Below are 6,000 nucleotides of genomic sequence, written 5' to 3' on the forward strand. Positions count from 1 at the left end.
TTTGCACTGGATTTCTGGACGTATGACTTCAAGCGTCATTTTTTTTAAAGTTTAACAAAATTGATGAAACGGCAACAGAAGTTATCATATTTATCTTTTTACGCTGTTCCATTATACGAAATCTTTTTCCTAGAAGGTTTTAAACTATTGAAGCCCCGAATTTGTGCAAAAATGTGTTTCTTTGATTGTACCCAAACGGCGAACAGGCGGATCCATGATGCGAAATTTTTATAAAGAATTGTGTTTTCTAAGGTTAGTTCGACTAAAAATAAGGCTAATATCTTGACTTTCTACACCCATAGAAGAGGTTGCAAAAATCCAATGCCTATTTAGCAAATCTCTGTGCCGATAATGCGCTGAAATGTGCACTGTGCCGAAGACGGTATGTTTGAAAAACCGTAACTGGCATAAGGACTCGGCTCCCAACTAAAATGATGACCACTACATTCAAGCGAAACAAGAATAACATTTTATGGGATTTCCTTCCTATTGGATAATTCATCCCAGAAACAAGAAAATAAAAATTAAATCCTCAGCTCTGTAGTGAGAATCGAACTCACATCACCAATAGTATCGTCTTGCCAGTCCGACATTCTAACCAGTGTACTATTCGAACTTCATGCAGGACGAGGTATATTTGTCATAGGCTTTCTGTTACCGATCAATCACAAAAAACGTACAACGGCGGCTTGCCGGCGTTCGGCCTCCTTTCAATGCATTCCTTTGTCTTAAGATGGAAACGGGAAAGGGAACGGGAGTGAAGGAACGGGAAACCCATTGAATGAGAACTGTGCTTTGCTTACTGCCTGCTATTACATACACACGCTACATATACACAGCTGCTAAAGCCGGGCAGCTTGGCCGGTGTTGTTTGCCGGTAAATTGAAGGAATGTTTTTGTCGTTGCTTTTGCTACATACACAAGCACAGCTTAGCCGTGTTTGCCGGTTGATTGAATTAGAAGGATGTTTTTGTTGTTGCTTTTGCTACATTCACACGCACAGTGCTCGGTTCGCTGGCTGCCTGGTGTTGGCCGGTATTTATTTCCATCCTTCTTCGTCTTGTGATGCGATAGGGAGGGACGTGAAAGCGTTTTTATTTTGTTTCTTTCAGACATACGCAACTCGGTTAACTTGGGAGATTAATGCCGGTGATAGCAAATCGAATCAGCACCGGTCGCGTTATCTTCTTGTACCAATGATGCTATGTAATTGACTACACGCCATTGGCACAGAGGCTGAATTTTGGGTGTATAGGTCCTAGACGCTGAATAGCACAGGGTTTCAGTTCTGAAATATAAAAAAAAACGTCTTCGGTTTGAAACACTTTCACTTTAACATTTTTTTACTCTTTTCCTTACTTTCTTATTTACAGTACTAGATTTTCAGCTTTTTGTAAGTAAATATTGTGTGGGGATACTACAACCTTCCTTTTCAAAAACATTTCATGAGATTCTTAACTACTCTTCATAAGATTCAGAATTTTCATGTATAAATCTGTCCCATATTTTTTCACCCGTTAGAGTTGACGATTCATTGATTGAAAAGTACGATTTTGACAACATGGCCGTAGGAACGGAGGAGGGGGGAATTAAAACGAATCTTTCAATTGCTTTGATTCAGTTGAATCATTCACCCTACTTCACAACACAACATAGGGTTTTCGGAGTTAACTTTCCCTCCACCCAACCCCACCCCAATGAGTCCACAAAATATCAAGCAAAATGTTCTTCTCTAAACTGAAAATTTTAAATTCTTAATAAATTCTTGGTGAACGACTAAAGTGAATCAAGAGTAACAATCTCTACTCAAAACTAAGACAAAAACCTTGAAGTCTTCTCGAAGATCCACAGTTCTACTATAGATTTTTAAAATTTTTCTCACTTGTAAATAGATATTTAAAGACTGTACTCAAAAAACGCTATCAAAAGTTATTCACAAAAGAAGTAGGTGCATGATTTTTGGGTACAATCATTAGTCTCGAATATTCAATTTTCAATTAAATAAGACTCACTACGGTTGCCCTTTTTGCTCGAATGTTTTTACTTTATTTGCAAGATAAATTGCGTGATAACAATTACCTATGTATTTTGCGTATTTTTTTTTCTGGCAAAATTTATCCAAATAAACTAGCTGATGTGTTCCGATGATACAAAAAAACTTTTCAAGTTTTTTCCTGGATGTTGTCCAGATTTTGGGTGGTAAACTTTGAAATCGATTGCCCGGATTTTGCAAGGTTTTTAGATAAAATAGCCCGGATTTTCCCTGCCCGTATAAGTGCGGAAAATATCTGGTGAGTGATTTCCAATGTTACGGTTCATTTTATTTTTAATCTGAATTTGTTTCCTGTGACCGGATTGTGGAATTTGTTTCCAGTTTTTATTCTTGATTTTCGATCCGGTTCATCATTGTAATGCATTGGGGTAAAATCATTATTCGAATCTTGGTTTTGCCATTTAAAACTAATACCTAATAGATTCATTTTCCATGTTCGATCGAAACTCATCATTCCGGAATAGAAAACCAAAATCTTTAAAATAACAAACCAGTTTTAAGATTTTTATTTGAATTTTTTTTCTCTTAATTCTTATGCAGAATTGGTACTTAAAAAAGTTCCATAATGGTAATCCAGTATTTAAATGAGTTCCATCATTCGAAATTTTGTTTTAATTTAATAGATTACAAATAAATAATTGAAGAAAAAATTCATATAGAAAGTCAAATATTCAAAATTCAAAAAAGAGATTTTTGGTTTGGGATTCTGTCTGTTCTGTTCGTAATTATTGATAAGTTTTATTTTTTTCAGATTCAGAAGTCGATTTCAAATGAGAAATTCGATTTTTTTATTCAGATTCAAAATGCAGAATTCAAATTCGGAATTAATATTCAAAATTGCTCAGAACAAAACTTAAAACAGATGAAATCAACTATTATAAAATAATATCTGAACTCATTTAACATTGTGTTCTTTGAAAAATCTATTTTTTTTTTTTCATAGAATTTCAATGTGATAGACCCAAATAACCCAGGTGGTTAACAGGTCTCAAATAAATTATAATAATAATAACATTAGGATCCCAATAATGAAATAAATTATCAATGATAATTTATTGTTGATAAAATAACTTGACCTTAATCTTCGGTTTCTGGAAAGTTCAGCTGGAAATATATTTTATTGGTTCGTTGTTTAACATTAGGTATTTGAATTGTAGATACTTCAAAAACAAAGATTTAAACTAAAATTAGAATATATCGATTTTTTAAGAGTTAAAAATGAATGTTATTTTACCTCAAATAAGTTTTTCTTTCAAATATATTCTTCTGAATTCCTCATTTATTTTTTAAATAAAAAAAAATGAACACTTCTAAGACTTATTTTAGTAAGTAATTTTAATATAAAAGAATTTTAACCCGAATAATGAAATACTTTTAGTATCTATAACATTTTTGCATTTTTCAAGCAGGAAGTTATAGGAAAGGTTTGTTGATGAATAACGAGATATGAGACATTAGACATGAGAGACCTGAGACCTGTAATATTCTTGATTATACGTGTTTACCTTTTCTACTTAGACTGACTCTTGCCTAGAGCAGCGGTCGGCAACCTTTTGAGACAGAAGAGCCAAAAACTGCAAATTAAGGAAATGTCTAAGTTTCAAAGGGCCGCAATTCATTTTATCCTTGCTACAAATAATGGTGATCGCTAAGATACATTGCATCCTGATGTTAACTCAGTTTTATTGGCAAACGGAAGCGATTTTTTTTCTTCTGAATCAATACATTTCCATAGCGGGTACAGCTTAGTAACGTTGAAATTTTGACGATTTACCATTGTGACCTGATAAAATTTATCATTTTAAACTTTGGTGCAATTCTTTCCTAACACTTATTCCCAGATAAAAAAATAGACTTTCGATGTGTTCTGTTGAAATTTTAAAAAGAAGCATTGAAAATTTTATATTATTAAAATGCATACTACAAGATGTAAATTAATATAAAAAAAACTATACGAGGGCTTGCCACTATTATTTTTTCTTCAAATTCTACAAATAAGCCTTAATTTTTTTTAGTTTTGAATATCCGTTAAAATCCATTGAGGTTCATTTGTTTGTTATGCGCATAAAACTATCATTTTAAATACCTAGATAAATATTTTTCGGGCCTTAGAATAAATAAACCAACAAATTTTAATTCATAAATGCTCATTTTACAGATTAAAAAAAATTAGTCAAAATTTGACAAAATTTAACAATCGGTCGCGAGATGTGGTCTTTAAGTTATAAAATTTCTTTTACATTTTTTTCATTACAAGCATTCCGATTCAGCTCTCTAGTTCTCATTTTGATTTCTGATAAAATTAAAAAAAAAAATGTTTCAAAAATTATATTTTTCGATAACGAAAATTTAAGTTTAAATTTTCAATTCTGTTCAAAATCGTAACCCTTCCATATTAATGAAATCTTAAAAATAATGTCTGAACCTCTTAGTCTCTAATATATCATGGATTCAGATTTATCCTTCTGTCAAAGTTTCTATGAATACTAATCACATATTTTAAATTTTTATACAATTAGTGATTTGGAACTTAATCTATTTGATTTGTTTAAACAGATATTTTAATTTGTTGAATGAAATCTCAGTTTTCAATTGCAAATTTGTAATGTTAAACATTATAGTAGTTTGTTGACAGTTCCCTGGCCGAAAATGTTAACCACTCTATTGTGTTGTGAGCCTACTTGATTGAATGATTCAACTGAATCAAAGCAATCAAAAGATATACCGTTATACCGTGGTTGAATTAATAGGAATCTTTCGATTGCTTTGATTCAATGTTAACCAATTTTATTGATATAAGATTCGTTGTGTGAATAATTTATTCTAATTTTTCAATATTTCAAAACAAAACCATTTCAAATATTTCAAACAGTCAAAATAATATTTTTAAAATACTTTTAACTCTTGACAGATATGCTGTATTTCAGTGTATCTTGGATTTTTGAATCGTCAAGAATTGATTCAACCGATGATGTAGAAATATGCTCGGGTCTAATGAAAGTTTTGTTAGCTATCTCCGATCTTCCATAACAGTGATAAATCTTACATAATAATAGACATCTAACTTCGGCTTTGCTTTGCTGTATTTAATTTTTCAACGAACAGATTTTTTAAACTCAAATTTCAGTTTTTTGACGTTATTTTGATGATCACTTCATAGAACAAACCAAAACCCAAATTCTAATAAATATTATCTGAATTGAAGGAACCCAAATTCTAATAAAGACTTTAAAATCAAAATGAACTTTGAGAACAGCCATGAGGTTTTAAAAATAATTGCAGAATTAGGCTTAGAATTAAAAAAAAGATGTAAAAGTTGTTAAAAGATGTATTAAAGTGTATGGAAGAAAATGCTTCTTTACCAAATAAAGTTTCTCCTTCGAATAAATACCTTAAAATATTCATATTATACATGAAATTGTAAAATTAGAGCAGCACTCAGCTCCCGGTTTTCAAAAATAATTTTTAACAAACTTGAAAATGTTGTTCACTTGAACTCATGTTCAAAATTTAAACAAAGAATTTGATTTTTTTTTTCATGATTTTTAAAAGGAACATTGAGATATAGAATTCAATATTCGAAAAATGTAAAAACGAAATGTCTTAAGAAAGAAATTTTAATGCACAAAATAATTATTATCAGTATTCAGAGCATTATTTAAATCATCATCTGATGTTCATATTTGATCAGAACAGTGGTAAATCAAATTCATTTTTAAAATATTCAATTCAAGAAAAACAAACTCAACTTCGTAATCTTAACAGTGAGGACTTTATTTAACGATTAAACATGCTCGGTTTTTATCCGATTTAATTAGAAAATCTAAATCAACGGAAAACTTCCCGTGCCAGCGAAGAAAAATTTCTATAGGCTTCGAAATGCTATATCAGACTTTTATGAAGAACGGTAACTGATATCTAAATCTCAACATGGTTGCAAACTGAAA

Source organism: Uranotaenia lowii, unplaced genomic scaffold, assembly GCF_029784155.1.
Source record: "Uranotaenia lowii strain MFRU-FL unplaced genomic scaffold, ASM2978415v1 HiC_scaffold_181, whole genome shotgun sequence".
Taxonomy (NCBI): domain Eukaryota; kingdom Metazoa; phylum Arthropoda; class Insecta; order Diptera; family Culicidae; genus Uranotaenia; species Uranotaenia lowii.